Source organism: Marmota marmota, unplaced genomic scaffold (assembly GCF_001458135.2).
Source record: "Marmota marmota marmota unplaced genomic scaffold, marMar, whole genome shotgun sequence".
In the NCBI taxonomy this organism is placed as follows: domain Eukaryota; kingdom Metazoa; phylum Chordata; class Mammalia; order Rodentia; family Sciuridae; genus Marmota; species Marmota marmota.
Genome location: NW_026000221.1, coordinates 19114934 through 19136495, shown reverse-complemented (window position 1 = coordinate 19136495; position 21562 = coordinate 19114934).

The window sequence follows — 21562 nt, the reverse complement described above, 5'->3', positions numbered from 1 at the left end:
GAGCTTTGAACTGCTCAAAAAACAATTATGATATATATATTATATTTTTTTTTAAATTTCAAACTCCATTTCCTGGGAAACCCAGTCCAAACTGGAGCCCTATTTGATGTGTTTATTAAAAGTATTCAGAAAGAACTATTAATACTGGTTTATTCAACCTTAGAATGCATAGTTAGTGCTATCTTCAAAAGAGGATTTGATCAAGAATAAAGTCAATGGAAAAACACAAAGATGAAGGATGGAGACAGATTATTGAGGATATTGTTTAAAGACCTTTGAATGAAACTTTGATTTATGTAAGCTTTATTACTGAATATCTCAGTCATAAGGGCAAAGTTCATTTTATAATGTTTTGTATAAATTAATTTTCTCTCTTGCAACAATAACAGATGCTAGGCAAAGAGTTAAAGAGCAAAGGAAAAACCAGAGTTGTGCTAATGGTGCTCTAATGTTTATGGAATCCTTGTAGCTCTGAGATGAGAAACATTGGGAGATCAGATTGGAAAGCCTGGCTGAGATGGACTTGAATTGAACCGGATAACAAATTAAAAAAAAAATTTCTTACATTTAGAAAGGAAGGATTCAAGTAAGAAAAAAAATTAAAAGACCTATATTTAGGAGAAAGGATAAATAAAAAGCTGTATTCATTTATTCTTGCTAACATAATGAGTGATCATAGACTGAGTGGCTCGAGGAAATAGAAATTTGTGTTACAGTTGCAGAGCTCAGAAATCCAAAGCCAGTCTCCTTGGGCTAAGGTTAGGCTATTTTCTTCCAGAGGGTGTAGAAAAATCATGTGCTTGTCTTTCCTACAGTAGAGGTTGCCCATGTTCTTATGCTTGTGCCCACTTCATTTTCGGAGTCAGCAATGGTCAGCTAAATCTTTCTCATGCATGTCCTTGATCTTTCTTAAAGGACCCTTATAATTATACAGGGCATTACCAGATAACCCAGGGCCTGTTTTAAAATCGGTTCATTAAAAATATTAATGCCATGTGCTATTATGAGTCCCTTTTGCCATTTAAAATTAAACATTTACAGATTCTGGGGATGAGGGCTTGCACATCTTTGAGAGGACATTATTCTGCTTGCCATACTCAGGGAAAAAATGTCCCTTGAGTATTGGTATATTTTGTCTCATTCAAGCCAGCCTTACTTTTAAGGGGAATAACAAACAATCTAAAAAACTCTACCAAAATGATGTTAGAAAAGAAGTCTGAAAGTGCTAAAATATATTTCAACAGAGGGAGATGGTACAGGGTTAACTTACCCATTTTAAAAGTAAATAATAGAAGTTTAACTTTCATTTTACTGTTTTTACTGTCTGTAAAAATAAGTCCTGAATAAAAGGTCCTTAACTCTGAGCTTATTGACGTAGCCCATTTTGTCTTGGAAAGTAACATCCATATGTTTATGGGATTAGGACATTATTGGGAAGCTGTTAGAGATTCTTCTTGTCATACAATTTTTCTTATACTACTTTCATTAGAATGACTAATTAAAACCCAGTGACAGCAATTTAGAATTTCCCTAAAAAAAAAAAAAAGAAAAAGAAAAGACTAAGGATGTGTCTCAGTGGTTAAGTGCCCCTGGGTTCAATCCCTGGTACTTGGGGAGGGGGGATGCAAGAATGACTAGGTCCCTTGTTTATAAATACCAAGGATTTATTAAGAATTTTACAGAATATGTCATAGGTCAAATTTTGGAACTCTCCATGTGGAAATTCAGCGAAACTATATGCCTTCAACATTTGCCAAGTGCTGGGATAGGGCTGACCAAAATACACACTATTGAACAGAGAACAACAACAGAGTGATAGGTTGGGATTATTTAAATTATCTCATATTATAGATGAGAAGGTTAGATGAAGGTTTTGTTAGATGAATTGCCCATGTTCACTTCGATAGTAAGTGGTACATCAAGGATTTGAGACTAAATGTGGTTCAAAAGTTGGTCAAAAATTTCAAGGGTATGCATAATTTTAACTCCTACCATTTTGGAGCGATTGGTTGTATGTGATCTGGAGAGCTAATATCTGAATGAGTGAAGTCTTCCTCATTGTACAGTTGAATATACTGCAGCTCATTACCTATTTAAATTATAGTGAAAATTTATGCTATAAGTCACAAGATTACAAGTGAATTGACATGAGTCAGATGCTTGCTATGAGGGATTTTTGCATTTATGAGATAAACATTGATTGTACCCACATGTATGTCATTGTAGTCTCAGTGTTTTGAAGCTTTTGTTTGAAGAATCTAAAAATTGAAGATTCTATTCTGCTTTTCTGAAGACACTAAATATTATTAAAACCGAATTATTATAAGTTGATCAAGGATTACCTGGTGATTTTAGAATCCTTAATAAACAGTGGTAAGAATTTGAAAATTGTATTCTTTTCAGCCGCTGTCAAACACAAACATATGTGTTATGAATGTAGTAAATATCTATTTCATTCCACGTGAAGGACTGAGAACTGCTTCAAAGACAACAAACAAAATAATATCACTTTTTTTTCCCCTGGAGGATAGTTTTTAAAAATTGATCTTGTAATATTATCACTTTTTTTGAGAGAATAGTTTTTAAAAAATCTATTTACCATGATTAGTGAACATTCAGTCTTTGGCAGAGTTGGGGGGGGGCAGCGGGGGAGACATTAGCTTGTTGAACTATAATTCAAAATAAGTCACAATTTAATCTTATTTTAAAAACACTCTAGTTAATTGTAATTAATGTTTGACAGTTTGAAAGACATCTGTTATATTAACATAATGGTCTTATTGCACATGAAATGCTGCACATTAAAAATTCAGCAGAGTTGAATTATGGGTACTTTGCAAATAAAAGAAGGAAATCTTTGATAAAAAACATGTAGTTTTTTCCAGTGTTTGCTAAACAAATAGGAATTTTTCCCCTCTGAACACAATAATGGATGCAATACATACATTTCTATAAAAGGAAAATCTGCTTCCTATTGTTTTGTTATTGATTTGGTCATTCTAGGGACTGTCTTAGAAAAGGACTGACATGCATTATAATTGCATGTGCTTAATCGCTTATAGCTAGGAGTGAGAGTAGTCACTTAGACTCCTGTGTTATTTCATGCTACTGCAAGCAACATTCTAAATAAATACATGAATGAAGCACAGTCCCTGTTCCCTGCAGTCAGGATTGCTGCTGAATTTCCTATAGGAAAGCCTCTTCCCCTTCCAATCTGAAATGTCAATGGTGCCAGGATTACAAAAAAACCCTTTCTTAAATCAACAATAAAAATCAAAAAGCAGATTTTAAAATGTCAATATATTGACACAGTATGGAGTAACTTTGCCACATGAAGTGTGCAGAGTCAAACTTTATAAATGCAAACAAGCCTACTTGAATCTCCTTTCTATTCACTCTATAGATTTGTGTTTATGAAAAGTTCTTCGTGAACATAGCCTTGTGACTTACCTTCTGAAGCAAAGGAATCTAGCAGTGATTGATTTTGCCAAGTATTTTTTTTCACTTGGTGTTTGTTTCTTCCTGTTACATAATTGAAAAGTTGAAGTAAAGGACCCTAAGTTAGTGTATTAGAAAAATTAGTAGAATAATTTAAAACTAGTACCCTGTTTTAAGAGGGAATCTTGCTGAGACATAGAATTTTTCAAGGTCTTTAAATGTAATGTTACCTACAGTTGCTCCTCCATTACTTAAGTGGGTCTAATACAATGCTTAAAACACAAGTTACTCAGTAAATATGTGCGAATTATTCAGTCTGCTGTGGATAAGGAACAAAAAGAAAATGGTATTAAAATTCTTTGTAAAATGACTAATACTTAGAGGAATAGCCCAAATATGCCACTCTTACGCTCATGTTTCTGCCTTTTCTGGAAATTCCATTTTCCTGTCTTCTGTGCTTATGTATTTAAATACACATCGATATGTGCATATACAGCACAAAATAACCTGGTAGGTAAACAAAACAAATCAAACTCTTAAGGTGCCATCCAAGACAGCTACTTCCTATAACTAGTACTGTTCTGGGGGCTTTGTATCTTGATTTGTTTAAGCCTTACAATAACTGTATAAGTGCCATAACCCTACCTCATTAACATAACATGCCTCTAATCATGTCCCAAACTGATCACTATGGGATGGTTCTTCTGCTTGTTTGGACTACTCATCTGTAAATGTCATGCATTCAATTTCAGTCCCTCCTTGAAGAATCAGACCAACATAAATTCACATGTTACAGGAAAAAAAAAATCCGTCTTCTAGCAATAGGAGTTTTTTCTCCTTCTTAAAAAAAAAAATATAAATGTTATGAGAATGGTACTCAGTGTATCATTTTCTTGTTAAACATCCCCAAACTTAGTGCTTAAAATAGTAGTTACAAGTTTGGTTCTGTAGTTGGGCAATGTGAGTTGGTATGGTATGTCTTTTGGACTTGGCTGGGTTTACTGTGGCTCCACTTTCGTTTAAGGGTTGACTCACCATTGACGGAGGCAATGGGAAAAAATGGGGCCACATATCTCTTGCCATCCAGCAGGCTTGCCCAGTTTGTGGTGAGCGGGCAAGTTTGCAAGAATGAGCTGCTGATTCTCTGACATGGAACTGTCATGATGTCACTTATGTTGCATTCTATTTGTTAACATGGGTCACATGGACAGTACAGATTGAACATGATGGCACATAAATTTTACTTCTTGAAGGGAGGATCTACACAGATTGAAAAGGATCCAATATACAGGTAGGGGAATAACTGTAGCCAGCATTACAACCAATTTATCCTGCCCTCCCAATAAGTCATATAATCTCCTTAAAGCTAAGCACAATTTTTTACACAGTTCTCAGTGTGTAGAGTAGATGTATAGTTTAATTCTTGGCCAAAGACATTTGGAAAAAAAGGAATCTAGGTCCTTGGCCTGACAGCAATTACTTTGGGTCTTAAATCAACACTCCACTGTTTCTAGGAATTATTAGAGTGATAAGTCAAAAGGAATGTATTTTAGAAGTGAGTATCCATTAATGTAAGATATACTTGAAATTAATTTTCGAAAAGGCCATTTAAATTTTCTTGCAGGACTAACTAGCAAAATACATCCAAGTTAGAAGCGCATACCCTTTGGGCAAATTCCATCTTTATTAACTAGTCTACAAGATATTTTGTCTTGAAGTTAACAAAAATCTGTCTTAAAATAAGATTTCAATGCTAGTATTGTTTATAATGTGTGTCCCTTTAGTTTTGTGGTAAAGTCTATATTTTATGATTTTATTTTAAAATAAAGCCATCTGCTGGTTTTATTTTTAAAATTTTAAGGAACTTTGATAGCTGTAACAGTTTACGATCAGACCAACAATGCACAAGGGTCCCATTTTCTCAATGACCTTGCCAACCAACACTTTTAGCTTTTGATATGACCATTCTAACAGGTGTGAGATGATATTGTGATTTTGACTTGCATTTCTTTGATTAGTGTTGTTGAGCACCTTTTAATATATATATTTTGACTATTTGTCTTCTAATGAGATACATCTATTCAAGTCATTTGCTAGTATTTTACTGTCAAGTTACATATGTGTACATATAATATGTATTTTTGAACAATTAAATACATGTGCAAATACTATAGCTTCCTACTCATTTGTGGAAGATAACCCATTTTTTTAAATGGACAAATGTTTATGTGTTTTTGTGGTAATGAGTTTTATGAGTTCCTTAAATATTTTGGACATTAAAACCTTATTGGTATAAGGTTTGCAAATACCTTCTTCCAGTTGTAGCTTGCCTTTTCATTTTGTTAATTTTTCTCCTTGCTGTGCATAAATTCTTAGTTTTATAATGTTCTTACTTGTTTATTTTGTTGCCAGTTTGGTTTTATATCTGGAAAAATAATTGTCAAGATTAATGTGAAGGAACTTTTTCTCTGTTTTCTCCCATGTAAACTTCTAAGGAGTTTTACAGTGTCAGGTCCTACATTTAAATCTTTTATCTATGTTGAGTTATTATATGTGGTGTAAAATAGGGTTTAATTTTATTCTTCTGGACTATTTAATTTTACCTATACCATTTGTTGAAATGGTACTTTCCCCATTCTAAATTCTTGGTAGCCTTGTAAAAGATACATGAATGAATTTACTTATGGGCTATCTGTGCCACTGGAATAGGATTATTTTTATGCTAGTACCATGGTGTTTTTATTACTATAGTTTTGCAATGTAGTGTGAAATCAGGAAGTGTGATACCTCCTGCTTTGTTCGTTTTGCTCAAAGTTAGCTATTTATTTTATTTTTTTTTTGTGGTCCCATATGAATTTTAGCTCTATTTTCTATTTTTTTAAAATGGAATTGGAAGTTTGATATGGATTTCATTGAATTGTCTATATTACCAATTTGTGTAATATGAACACTTCAGCATTTATTGCTCCGATCTGTGAATATTGTATATCTTTTAATTTATTGGTGTCTACTTGAATTTATTTCATGGGCATTTTATACTTTTTAATCCATATCTTTCACCTCCCTGATTACATGTTTTACTATATATATATATTTTACTTTTGATATTATTGTAAATATAATTGTTTTTTGAAAAAAATAGTTTATTATTAGTATAAAAAGTGCTACTAATGCTTGTATGTTGATTTAATATCTTTGAACTTTACTGAATTTATTAAGCCCAACAATTTCCTATGGAATATTCAGTGTTTTCTACACATGTGATCATGTTTTCTGCAGATAGAGATATTCTTTCTTCCTCTATTAATTATGTGCCTGTTTTCTCAAATTGTTGTAGTCATTTCTATGTTAAATAGAAGTGGTGATGGTTGACATCCTGGCTTGTACTGGATCTTATGAAGAAAATGATTTTAGTTTTAACTCCACTGATGTTTATATCAACTATGGACTTTCCAAAAATGATTTTTATTGTATTAGGTTTCTTTCATACTTATTCTCTTGAGTTTTGAACCATGATTCGATTTTGAACTTGATGAGATGTTCTCATATTTATTGATGATCATGTGGTTTTTTTCTTTCTCATTTTGTTAAAGTTGCATACCACATTGATTACTACATATGGAAACAAGTCTGAGTTCCAGGGATAAATGTTACTTGCTCAAACTAATTTCAATACTTTTGAATACATCAGCTCACTTGTCTATAGTCTGCAAGTTTTCTTCTTTTTTAAAAGGTTCTTTTTAGTTATATATGACAGTAGAATCCATTTGGACATAATTATACAAGCATGGAATGTATCTGTGACAAAAAGAAAATCTCTGCAAGTCTTCTGGAGTTCCCTTGTAGGCAACAAATTGCTTTCCTGTCAATGTTTTCAAAATTTTCTCTTTGTGCTTATTTTTTTGACAGTTTGACCATACAGTTTCCTAGTCATGGTCTCTTTGGATCCAACTTATTTGTTGTCCTTCGGTCTTCCTGAATCTGTATGTCTACTACCCCTCCAAGATTTGCAAATATGTGGTCCAGTTCCTTCTCTTGGGGAAGAGCTAGAAATTAGACTTTGTCACCTGCTTGCTCTGTACTGAGACAGGGAGAAGGGTTGTGGAAAACACATGTACTCCCATTAAGATCATGTCTCTTTCAAACTATGGCTTTGTTTTCTGGCACGCCCCGCCCCCCCATGGCCCTAGCAAATGCTAGGCTTCATGAACTCTAAGAAACAGCCAGGTTAGTAGCCAGTCTTTTGCTAGCAGCTAGAAAATTTGGGGGCCTGTATGTATAGTCGTGCTACTCCTAGGGAGAATTTGGATGCTTCTGTTACTGGAGTAAACTAGGGTAAGGGTCCCTGAAAAGTGCCCAAATGGCCAAATAAATCTCGAGGACACATGAAGCATCCGCTTGCCTATTCAATTCTCAGGGGACTGGTGACTGCCTGCCCTATCAGCATTGAAGACAGGAACATGATAAGCCAGCTCCTCTGGCAGTAGCTGAACAAGTCAAGAAACAGAGGTAGAGTTGGGCTTTATTGCTAGCTGTTTCTGTGATAAGCCAGGAGAAAGGGCCAAGAGAAGTTCATGTGTGTGTGTGTGTGTGTGTGTGTGTTTAAAACCATGTCTTTATTCTATGTGGTCCATGTGCACTAGGAATGCTGAGACATACCAGCTTCTAGAGAGAGGTGTGTCAGGAGTTGTGTCCTTGTGTAGCAGCCATAAAGGTCAAGGTGCTAGAAATGCCCTCTGAAATGGTTTGCTCCTTAGGCAGAAGCTACAAGTTGAAGGTTCCTTCCCAGTTGTATGGTGCTGTGCTACGAGTTGGTAGCAAGAGTATATTTCAACTTTTTCTACCCATTTTGATGGGAGCATTTTATGGTAAAGGGGCTCTCAATCAGCTTCTGGATTTCTCTCAGATATTAATTCATTTGTAGCTGTTTGTTCAGTGCATCTGTGGGTGGGGGGAGAGTCCAGAGGCTCCTATTTTGCCATCTTCTGAACTCAACCATGATAATTCTTCAATTAAATTGAATAATAATTAAATAATTCTTTAATTAAACAACAGTAACATATTACTTCCTTAAAGAGTAAAGATGGTATTGAACTATTTAGTGTTTCTTCTCCCAGTATCCCTCAAATTGAAATTCTTTTGATTATTTTTTGTGTTATCTGTTACTTTCCTGTTACTTTTAATTCCCTCATCTTTTAATGTGTCTGTCTCTAGTAACTGACACTTTTATTTTGATACAGGAATACTTTATAAATTGAGCTGTGAAATAGCAACTATTATAATTGTGTCAAAATAGGAGTACATAGTTTCAGAGACTATCCAGGAGGCTCCCTTTCAGGAAAGTGTAGTCAACTTCAATGTATATCCCCTACAACATGCATTTTAGGAGACTTGGACTCTTCTGGATTTTTCCTTGATACAGTGATGGGCAGAAAAACCAAATGTGCTCCTCAGCAGATTTTTAATGAGAAAAAATTTAATGGAAATAATATAAATGTTGCATTTCACAGGGCACTTGGGTGTCTTGATATAGGTAGCTTTGACAAGCACAGAAGAACCAACATGAGAGAACTTGAGAAACTGTAACATACTCAGCGCAGCTTTCCTTCATAAAGTACATTTTTTCCTGTCATCATATGGTGGAAAATAGTCAACTTCCATGTCTGATTAGCTCTCTACAAAAGGGTATTTTCCTGGCTAAGTGGAAAGTCCATTTACTTATGTAATATGCTATGGTGATACAGATGAGGATGAAAAAGCTTCTTTATGTAGAAAAGATCCATTGTTCCTTTATTTTTTTATTTTTTATTTTTTATTTTATTTATTTATTTTTATTTTTTATTGTTGGTTGTTCAAAACATTACATAGTTCTTGATATATCATATTTCACACGGTGATTCAAGTGGGTTATGAACTCCCATTTTTACCCCGTATACAGATTGCAGAATCACATCAGTTACACATCCATTGATTTACATGTTGCCATACTAGTGTCTGTTGTGTTCTGCTGCCTTTCCTATCCTCTACTATCTCCCCTCCCCTCCCTTCCCCTCCCCTCTTCTCTCTCTACCCCCTTTACTGTCATTCATTTCTCCCCCTTGTATTATTTTCCCCTTTTCCCTCACTTCCTCTTGTATGTAATTTTGTATAACCCTGAGGGTCTCCTTCCATTTCCATGCAATTTCCCTTCTCTCTCCCTTTCCCTCCCACCTCTCATCCCTGTTTAATGTTAATCTTCTTCTCATGCTCTTCGTCCCTACTCTGTTCTTAGTTACTCTCCTTATATCAAAGAAGACATTTGGCATTTGTTTTTTAGGGATTGGCTAGCTTCACTTAGCATAATCTGCTCTAATGCCATCCATTTCCCTGTAAATTCTATGATTTTGTCATTTTTTAATGCAGAGTAATACTCCATTGTGTATAAATGCCACATTTTTTTTATCCATTCGTCTATTGAAGGGCATCTAGGTTGGTTCCACAGTCTTGCTATTGTGAATTGTGCTGCTATGAACATCGATGTAGCAGTGTCCCTGTAGCATGCTCTTTTTAGGTCTTTAGGGAATAGACCGAGAAGGGGAATAGCTGGGTCAAATGGTGGTCCATTGTTCCTTTAATAACTATCTCCACACTGTCAGTATCATTCCATGCAGTTAACCTCTGTGGAATCCCTGCTAACTGGTAATCACTGTGACCAATATTTTTCTTGAATTTTCTTCATATTTTTTCACTAATATTTTGAAGAAAGTATGATGATCCTTATTTTTATAAGGAAAGTACTGAGAGTCAGATAATTTATGATGTTGCAAAGGTCACAGTAAGACACAATAAAAGAATTAGAGATATCTTTAGATAAAAAATTGTTGAAATAATATTGATCTTCATGGGACCCTTATCGACCTTGACATTTATAATTGTGAGAAGCAGAGAGGCCCCCAGAAAATTACTGTGAACTGGCCTTAGTTATCCTAAATCACAAATATAAGGGCAGAGCTAATTACTAAAATGATATTATATTTTCAAATTACTTTTCCTAGAGATATAGTTTGGGTGATTTATATGGGGTAGTTTATGCTGGATAGGAGAACTTGGGAAGGAGGAGAGTCAGTGACCTTTGATCTATCTGGGAGTGTACTGGATATGGAGAAAACGTATTTCTAAAATACCCATCTTAGTCTAGAATATTGTATTAATTCAGTCCACTATTAGATGGAGCAAAAATGGCTCTTGGGCAGGGAGGAACTATTTGGCTTCTATATCTTGTGAAATGGTACATGTTGTGAAAGTTTTCCAGATTTGGGTATACCAACCTACTTGAGAATGGAAACCTTCACAGAGAAGTGTGGTAAAGAGCCAGGTATAGAGTTGTGTATTCCTACATTTCTTTTTAGAGAGAATTAAAAAGGAAGAAAGAAGAGAAAGGTATTGTGAGGTTCGGGTGGGAAGCACACATGAAAATTATGAAGATACGTATGTTGTGAGTAGATGTGACTCTTGACTTTAGAGTGAGATAGATCCTAAAAGAGAAAAGTTTCTATCTTTGGGACCCAGTCAGAAGATTTTTAACTGAGGGTGGTGATCTTTTTTCCTAGACAGATAAACATCAATGGAAAAAAAAAAAAGAGCAAGAAAAAAGAAAATAATCATTGAAAAAAACTACCCCATCCCATTCCCTTCCAAAGTGAGCCCACTTCAGAAAGGACAAGCAGAGCCAGCATCGTGTGTTAAAAACACCAGTGGCATCAAATTCACAACCATTCCAGCCACAGGATTTAACTTTAGCAAATACAGAGCAAGTAGAAAAGGCCCCAAGCCATCAGTAGTCACCAGGGAATAGTCACTAGTGACTCCTGAGGAGAATTGACACTGTTAAGGGAAAGAAAAATTCATTCAATCAAGCCACAGTCATTTGAGCACATTGGTACTGTACACTGTGATTGGCATGGGAGACCAAAGATGAGTACAATGTAATCACTGCCCTCAGGGTAACCTGTCTGATGAAAGTGGGGTTCTAGGAATTACGATGAAAAGCGCCAGAGTAATAAACCTCACTCGCACTCTTTTACTCATTCTCACTTTATTACACTCCCCAAGTCACAGGCACCATTGTGGAATAGCTTTCCTATTTTGAAGGTGTCGTAATTTACAGAAAGTTTTGCACACTTTTTTTCAACCAGCATGTCAGATCTTGTGGGGCTGTCAGGCCTCCTACTGAGAAGAAATGTGAGTGGTGAATAGACTCAGTGGGAAACAGCATCCTGGAATAGAGATTTGGGAATAAAATGGCAGCAGGGATGCATCTACAGCACACACTCGCCTCTCCTGGCTGATAGGTCCTTTATATTTCACAAGCCTCTCTTTCAAGTACATTCAATGTTAAAGTGACTTGTGAACTATGTACTATACAAAAAGTAAGGAAAAACCATTCTTTACTGTTGTGATTTCTGTAACAACTTTCTTATATGTGGGAAGTGGTGAGTGAGTCATAATGCCCCAGTGTTAAGTCTTAAGGACCCAAGATCTTCCATATCTGGTCCTGGTAGCAAAGTCCTTCTATACCTGGTCCTGGTAGGAGGAAGAATGTTCCCAGCATTGACTCCTTTAGGAGTTGTTGATAATAACAGCCTTATTTGTACCTTTGTTCTAGTATTTAATAAGTCACAGTATATCTCTGAGTTGTTCTCAGACTATCTGAAACCAAGATGAGTTCCTTTCCAAATTGTATCTCTTGACCCTAGATATCACTTTTACATACAGTACATTTTTAAATGAATGAAGAAGGGCTAAGGAGAATTGAAAAGAAAGGAGGAAGGAAGGAAGAAAGGAAAGAAAGAAGGATGGAAGGGAGTAGATGAGAGTAAAGAAAGTCTTTTAATAGGAAATGGAAAGCAAGGAATGAGCAGCTCACACTTTCTGAGCTTGTGAAATCAAATGTCTGATAACATTAACATCACCTCTGTGCCACTGATAGGACATGAAGTCTAGGGTGAGAGGTGCAGAAATGGATTAAGAACAATGTGCTGCAGGTAATGTTGCGTACACTAATATTATATGCTTCGCTGCATTTCTGGTTATTCGCTTTTTACACCTGTCCTCGGGGACCAAATCAATGCGACATTTGATGTCATGCTTTTGTATGATCATCATTGCTTATTGGGGAGCAATGTTTGCTTTCTCTTTGGTTAAGTTGATGGGACAGCCTGGAGAGAACAATTTATTAAGTGGCATTTTGAATACAGTGGATGTGGATGAACATTGATAGCAGATAACCTGGCCTCTTGCAGAGAAGATGAGAATGGGGAATCATAGTGTTTAAGGGCTCAAAAGGGTGGTGATGCTGCCTAATGCAAGGGTCAGCAAGCTTTTTCTAGAAAGAGCAAGACAATAAGTGTTTTAGGCTTTGAAGGCCATGCTCTGATACCACTCCTCAACTCTGCCCTTATAGCCAGAAAGCAATCACAGAAAACATAAACAAATGAGCATGGTTGGGTTCCCATAAAACTTCATTTGCAGAAACAGATGGCTAGCCCAGAGGCCATAGTAGTGAATAATGTAACATCCATGCTCTGCTAGAATTATGGTATAGCATCCCTGTTAGTCATGCAGACGTCTCTTGAATTTTTTAGATATTTCATCTGAGTCAAGCTTTTGTAAATAGTGCCGTGTGTGTGTGTGTGTGTGTGTGTGTGTGTGTTGTTGATACTTTGTTATTCTCCACTTTGAGTTAAGGTTTAGACTGTGACCACACACTAGTTTAGATTTCGTGTGCTAATTACACTGAAGTAGCCAAGTGCATTCTTTTTAGATCCCTTCCTATAGTAGAGGTGGTAGCCATATCCTTTCATTTTAAAATAAACTCAGAATACTTTCAGATGGGTGAAATTTACAGAGAATTCCCCTATATCCTGCACAATTTCCCCTACTATCAACATCTTCCATTATTACAGGACTTTGTCACAATTAATGTACTGATGTTGATGAATTATCAGCAAGTCTATGCATTATTCAAATTTCCTCATTTTCCCCCCAAGTGTCCTTTTTTCTGTTCCAGAATCTCATCCAGGATATCTTATTAAATATAGTAGTCATATATCCTATGACTTCCCTCACCTGTGGCAATTTCTCTGACATTCCTCGTTTATGATGACCTTGACAGTTTTTAGGACTACTGGTCAGATATTTTGTGGACTTCCCTTCAATGGGGATTTGTTTGATGCTTTTCTCATAATTAGCCTGGGATTTGGGATTTCAAAAGAAGACCTGGGTAAAATAAGATTCTCATCATATCAAGGGTATATATTTTCAGTATAGTTGATGTTAATATTGGTCATCTGATAACTTTCTAGTGGACAACATTAGATCATTCCTTTCTTTCTCCTTCTGTACTGTATTCTTAAGAAGGCTGTTATAATGTGCAGTCAACGCTTGAATGAGGGACTTGTGCTATACTTCAAAGGTACAAAGTCAATACAGATTGGAATTCTTCTGCTTTGGAGATTTATCTGATTTATCTATCTCTCCATTTACTATTTATTTAATCACTTATGTCAGTACAGAATGACAGGCTTCTTGTAGTTTAGATTGTAAGCCATTACTGCTTTATCATGTGCATAGATTATTCTAGCTTTGTCTTTGCCTCAGACTTAGAATTAGTCATTAAGCACAGTGTGGTGGTACATGCCAGTAATACCAGTGTCTTGGGAGGCTGAGGCAGGAGGATCACAAGTTCAAAGCCAGTTTGAACAACTTAGTGAGGCCCTAAGCAACTAAGCAAGACCCTGTTTCAAAACATAAGAAAGCACTGGGGATGTGGCTCGGTGGTTAAGTACCCCTGGGTTCAATCCCTGGTACCCAAAAAACATGAATGATTTTTTTTTAATCAAAAGAATCATCATTTATTTAATGGAGAATGGTAATAGAAGTCATCCTCTGGGTGTTAGATGCGCTCATTACTACTGGGGTGCTCCTTCCTATAGTATCTCTCAACTGAGGGAGATACATATCTGTAATTACTTCTATAGATATATTAAGTTAAACATTAGTTTATATTTAAGTCTCCAATTCTAATATATTATTATGTAGATGCCGCAGTCTGGCTGGGCACAATTCAGGAGCCACTTGTCAAGCAGAAACGAACTTTATTTTTAGAACACACACGCCACACCCCACGAGCTCTTCAGGAATTCCCTCAGAGCCGAACTTCCACCAGCGGCTTCCCACAAGCCTCTCAACCCCCCCACTCCTCCTGCTCTTGAGGCCGATTGGCTGGGTCATGTGGGTGGAGCCCAAAAAAAGTCCCCCAATGAGCAGCTCTGTGGTCTGAAAGGGCGGGGAAACAGTCCAATGAGCATCACTGCAGAGGAGCCAATCAGCTGGCAGCTGGAAGTTTGCTGGGGCCCCTTCAGCTGTGGCTCTCAACATGTAGAACATTTGTTTTATCTTCTTCAGTGGAGATGATCAGTCTATGCCTGATAACTTAATTATTGTTCCATTTCAATGTGCATGTTCACTGGATTTAGAGTTGTTAGCTCATACACCTTTGGAAAACAACCTTAGCAACTAGAATGCAGTAGTTATGAATCTTTAGTTATAGAGATGCTTTTTCTTTTTAGTTACTTTGATCAGATCTTATTGCACCATCCACTTCAGTGAGATTGTCTCATGCATTTGTAATGATTTTGGGGGCCACATTCCATATAATATTCCTGAAATTTCCCAGTGTCCTGAATGGTCTTTTTTTTTTTCCTTGGAGAAATTGCATATTTTAATGTTTACTGTTTTACTATGGAGTTCTGTGGATTTTTACAAATACTAAGTGTTTATATTCATTATTAAAATGGCATACAGAGTAGTTCTACCACCCTAAAAATCCTCAGTGGTTTATCCATTCAGTCCTCTCCTTTCTCCTACCTACCATATTCCTGGCAGTTACTAATCTCTTTATGAACCTCAGTTGATCCTTTTTAGATAGTCATATAATTGGAATCATACAGTATAAAGCTTTTTCAGACTGGCTTATTTTGTGTGGTAATATGCACTTAAGATTCAACCATATCTTTTCATAGCTTATTAGTTCATTTCTTTTTATCTCTGAATAATATTCGGTTATAAGAATGTACCAGAGTTTATTTACCAGTTCTTTCTTGGCAGGACATTTTAGTTGTTGCCAGTTTTTATGATTATGAATAAAATTGTTATAAACATTTGTGTGCCAGTTTTTATATGGACACAAATTTTGAAATTAGTTGGATAAATACCTAAGAGTATGATTGCTGAATCATATAGTAAGACTCGGTTTAATTTTTATAAAAACCTGCCAACCTGTCTTTCAAAGTGCTGTACCATTTTCATTCTTGCCAGTCATGGATAAGAATTCCTGTTGTTTCACATGCTCACCAGGAGATGCTATTAACAAATTTTTGGATTTTAGCCATTTAGACAGGCATACCAGTGAATTTCATTTAAAAATTTATAATTTGTCAATGACAAAGATGTTGAGCGTATTTTCACATTAGTTCATTTTATTTGCTTCCATTTGTCGCTATGTATCTTCTTTGTTGGGCTGTCTTAAGATCTTTACTGGTTTAAAAATATTATTGTTTTCTCAGAGTTTTAAGAGTTCTATGTCCATTTTGGATATAACCCACTCAATCAGTTATGTTCTTTGAAAATGTCTTCTACCTGTCTGTAGCATATATTTCATTCCCTTGGCAGTACCTTTTCCAGATACTACTTAAAACATAATTTTAATGTTCAACTTAGAAACTTTTTCTCAGACAGCTTTTTCTTGGTATTGAATATAAATCTGACCACCAAACCCAAGGTGATATAGTCTTAAGAGATTTGCATTTTAAATTGATACCTCCTAATCTATTTGAATTAGTTCTTGTGTAAGATCTATTGTCTGGCTAAAGTTTTATAAATATGACTATTATTTTGTGTAACATTTTTAGGAAATGTTGTTTGTTGTGAGGACTCTCCGTTTCCCCATGGATGACCTTTCTTTTTTTGCCAAAGATACATAGACTGCATTTTTTGAGAGTTTTTTCTGGCTGTGTTCTGTAACATTATTCCAAATGTCTGCTTTTTAGTTGACTGTTGTTTTATAGTAGGTCTTGAAACCAGGCAGTATAAATCTCCTAACTTTTTGTTATTCTTCAGTATTGTGTTAGTTATTCTTGGTCTTTCCTTTTTCCAGACAAACTTTACAACCAGTTTATCAATATCTGCAAATGAATGTTCGGGGATTTGATGGTGATTGCTTTGGAGTTCTAGGGTAAATTGAGATGACTTTCATTCCTCATGTGCTTTTGAAGCCTAATTTGGCTTTATATAGAATTCTAGGTTTGTGCTTTTCCCTTTCAGCACTGAATATTTTACTCCATTGTAATGTTGTTTGCATGATTTCTGATGAGAAGTGTGCTATGAATCTTTTCCTTGATCATCTTATTGGTGTTGCCTTCCTTCCAATTTTATTTCAGCATTATCTTGTGCATTGAATATAATATGCCTAGATATAGGTTTCTTGAAGGTGGGAGGATATGATCTTCCTTGGTTTTCTGAGCTTCTCTGAGTTACAGAACATGAATTTTAAAGACTTCTTTGCTGTTATTCATTATTACTTCAAATATTTCTTCTACTCTGTCTTCTCTTACTTCACCTTCAGATATTCCAATTATGCTGTATTGTACCTTTTGAAATTAATTTAGTCTTTGGATGGTGTTTTAGTTTTTCATTCATTTTCCCTTTTCTGTTTGGAGTATGCCTTTTTGCCCAATCTTCAAACCTGAATTTTTTCTTTGTATAGAGTTTACCCATGAGTCCATCAAAGGTACTCCTGATGTTTGTTACCATGTTGTTGACTTACACCATTTCCTTTTGATTCTTTATTAGAATTTCCATTTCTTTTGTTTATATTGTAACAGGGTGGGTGGACATCAGGTGTGTTCCTTGTTTCTGAAACTTGAAGAATGAAATCCATGGACACAAGGGTTAAGAGCAAAGTAACAGGATTTGAGTAATAGAAAGAAAGCAAAGTTCCTAAAAAGGGAAGGGTCTCAAGAGAGGAATGCCAATGAGTGTCTGTTGTCCAGGCCTTGATAAGTTTCTTCAAGTGATGGGTGGATGTAGCATTCACAGAGGGAGCCAATCAACTCTATTTTGTGAGTCTTCAGCAAATCTAGAGAAAAGTGATCTCCAAACTTCTATTAGCACAAGAATGGAGTTGAGGGTCTGTTGGCACAAGAGTAAGTGCCTTTTGTAGTTGGTCATGTCTAGGGGCTGCTAAGGAACTGTCCTTGTGGCTAAAACCTGCTGGGGTCAGAAGTTTGATTTCCTAATCTTTCTCCTTTTCTTCTCTGAGACCCTTTTCTTGGCTGCCAATGGGTGGTCTGTTTGTCTCAATATTACCCATCTGCTCTTGAAACTTGTCTACTTCTTCTGTTAAGCCTTTAACATATTAATCATAGTCACTAACATTCCTTGTATGGTAATTTCTCAAATCCATTATATATAATTCTTGTTCTGATGTTTGCTTTGTCTCTTCAGACTTCAGACTGTTTTTTTTTTACTTTGAGGGCCTTGTGATTTTCTTCTAAAAGCTGGACATGCATTATGTAATATGAACCAAACATCATAGACCTCAAATTTGGCCCTCAGATGTTGGGATACATTAATCTGGCTAGGAGATGGGCTTTGTTTAATGTTAACCATGGCTGTATAAATCAGTCTTTGAGCCGAGAAGGTAGCTCAGTGTTAGAGCATTTACCTAACTTACTTGTATGTTACTTAGCACCAAAAAAATAAAAAATAAATTTTAAAAAAGCAAAAATAAAACGTACACACAGAGCAAAACAGTAATGTCCTCTAGTGCTCTTTTGTTTTTATCTCTCTTCTTGACTTTGAACTTCCTTAAGTATTCCTCCAACTTCCCTAAGTACTCTTTCATAGAATGCTTTATGTAACTTCAGCTATTCTCTACTGCTATGTTGATGAAGTTTGGAGGAGGGAAGTTGTGTCTTATCTTTCAGTTAAATCTGAGGTTTTTAGGGCATCTTTATTTCTTAACTGTGACTCACAAATGTTTCTTCTTTTCTACCTCCTTCAACCCATTTAGGTAACACAGACTATATGTGGAAGCTATACCCTTTTCCCATGTTCTAGAACAGGGCCATGGTAAATATTTCATCCCTGGAGAATAGTAGATACAGGTCTGTGCATGTTAACAATGACCATTCTTCCTTTTCCCTGTAAGACCATGTGGGGATATTTTTTAATTTTCACCATGAGAATTTGATGACATTGGTGGAAGTAAAGACACTGGAGGTGTGGTATCCCCTAAGACAGGTAAACCATGAAGACATTTCCACCTGTTTACGGTTTCAGCTGCTTCTGCTCTATATAAGGAGATTTTTGTTTTGTCTCTAGATCTGCCTAGCTCCCTGGATTTCAGAGTGTGGATCTGACCTGCAAACTCTGTTCACAAGTGTCCCTAAGTATATTGTTCTTAAATTTTTGTAGCCTTTTCTTGTTGCAGGAGTGGGAGTAGTGACTTCTAAGCTCTTTACATGCTGAAGATTTCTTTTTTCCTTCGTCAGGGTAAACGCCAGTTCTTGCAAATATTTATCATTCATGATTTTTGGGTCCTTTGAAAGCATGGGAACAGTAGCCAAGAACACAGTCACTCCCTTAATTTGGATGAACCCAACTGGTATACAGTATTACAGGTATAGTCTACCTAATATAGAGAATGATCCTCTTCCTTATTAATATGCCTTGATAGCAGTTTCGGTGACTTTGCATTTTGTGTCCATTTTTTTTTTTCTGAGCATTGACTATAGAAGTGACATACTATAGGCACTCAGAGGATCCTGTTTAAAAAAAAAATCTTAATTTGTATAGAAAAATTATGAACTATTGATCCATTTTTTTCAGTATATCTGTGTAATCAAGAGCTTTTTTTTTTTTTTGGTAAGTGTGGATTTGGTAATTCTTATGAATGTGAAAAAATTTAATTGTTTTCAACAACTTATAGAGCACTATGCAATTGTTAAAAATTCAATCAACTGTATAAAACAGGCCTTCTGTAAATTACACTGCAACCACAGCTTATGGGATAGTTAGAGTGTTAGGTTTACTTTTGAAAATACTTTGCAAAGTAGTTTGTAAATATTAAGAGGGAAGCCGGGCGCAGTGATGCACGTCTGTAATCCCAGCAGCTCTGGAGGCCGCAGCAGAAGGATCAGGAGTTCAAAGCCAGCCTCAGCAACAGTGAGGAGCTGAGCAACTCAGTGAAACCCTGACTCTAGATAAAATACAATATTGGACTGGGATGTGGCTCAGTGACTGAATGCCCCTGAGTTTAATCCCTGGTACCTAAATAAATTAAAAAAAAATGTATGTAAACTAATCATAACTTGTTTAATATTCATTTCATCAGCAAGGAGTCTGATGTTTTGAGGGGCTACTGCCATTCTCATATAATGATTTAAGCCATGTATTGGGTTATAATGGCTTCTTTGACCTCTGAAGCATTTATGTAGTGTTCATCTCTTAGACTAAGAATTTACTTCTTGTTGAAAAACTGTGGAGTAAATGTCAATCGTTGTAGGGATTTGATTACTTTTGATAAAAGCATACATCTTTCACAGAGTTTTCCAGAATTATGAGCTAGGTCAGGTTTTCTAAAATCTAGGCGAGTGAGTCCCTCTATGTTCCCCAGAGCCTGGTGTGCTCACAGCAGGAAAGGACACTGTCTGAGCCTCAGCCACACAGCAGTGTAGCCCTTAATTAAATGATGCAGCAACATATGGGAATTAGCAAAGAGATTAAGAGACTAATAGAGCAGAACACAGTAATGTTGATGTGAACGGAGAACAGCTCCATGTTGGAAAATTGAAAGAAAAGAAAAAAATTAACCCATGATAAAGTGTTGAATCATAGAAAAAGGATCTGAGCACTGAGTGGTAAACAGATTCCTAAAGTTCTCTTAGTCCTTATGTGATTCGAAATTCCAATGAGTAGGGACTTTTAAGAGATGGTTGTTCAGATTCTTAAGAAAAGCTCAAATGAATGGGAAAATACATTTGTATGAGGCTTCACATTTGATTGTATCATTCACTCAGTAAATTCTTCATTATTTTGTTCAGTAAGTATAGCATGTATCCTTGCTGTCATAAGCATGGAGTTTAGCTACATAACACAAGTATGGTTACTGGCTCCATGTAAAACGTGATCGTGACTATGACAAAGAATTTCTTACATTTAGCCATGGTGAGTGTTCAGAACTGTCAACGATTGTCTTCTTTAAAATCCTGTAAGATCATACTATTTCTTTGTGGCATTTTCTCAAATAGTTGAAGATATCTGATATGTTCGAGAACATCTCCCACCTTCTTAGCTAATGTTCCCATTTTCCTATATTGCAGATTATATTTTCTTTGCATTCATAACAAAGGCATTGGGTTTTCAGATGATGTTAGAAGGTATAAAAGAAAGTCTTTATTATATTTCTACCATGTTCCAGACCTGTGGACTGTGTTATTCATCTAGAATATGAGATCCTTGAGAACACAGATCTTACCTGTGCTATTCAACTACTGTAGTCCAGTATTTCAGGTAGCACCTGGAGGTTGGTATGCCCTTAGAACTCACGTGAAAAAGGACCCACTCTTTACATCACTACTGCCGTGTGGCATCATGCCCCTTTTGCACATGAGGATACTTGATCTGGTATATGAGCATTAAATTGCTCTTCCAACACAAGTTTACAGAACTAGACAGAACTAAGTATAAACAAAGCACTATAACTATTACTACAACTACTAGTAAGAGCCATTATTTAATATATCATAAAGATGGCTAGTAGCATAGCTGTATCCAGGTGTTCAAATTATGTCCTCAGAGTTCTATTTTTCTTTCTATCTTATAAATCAGCTTTCTTTTTTGATTTATTGTTTTCTTTTCTAAAAACGGTACTTTCACTAAGCACCAAAGGGAGCCATAAGCAGCCCCAGGATTGCTGCATGCACCTGCCATGAGTCGCTGTTTTATCTCAGTGCCTTGATGGTGAACAATTTATTGAACAGATGTATTCATGAGAAATGTTGCGGGCTGAGTTTTATTGTGT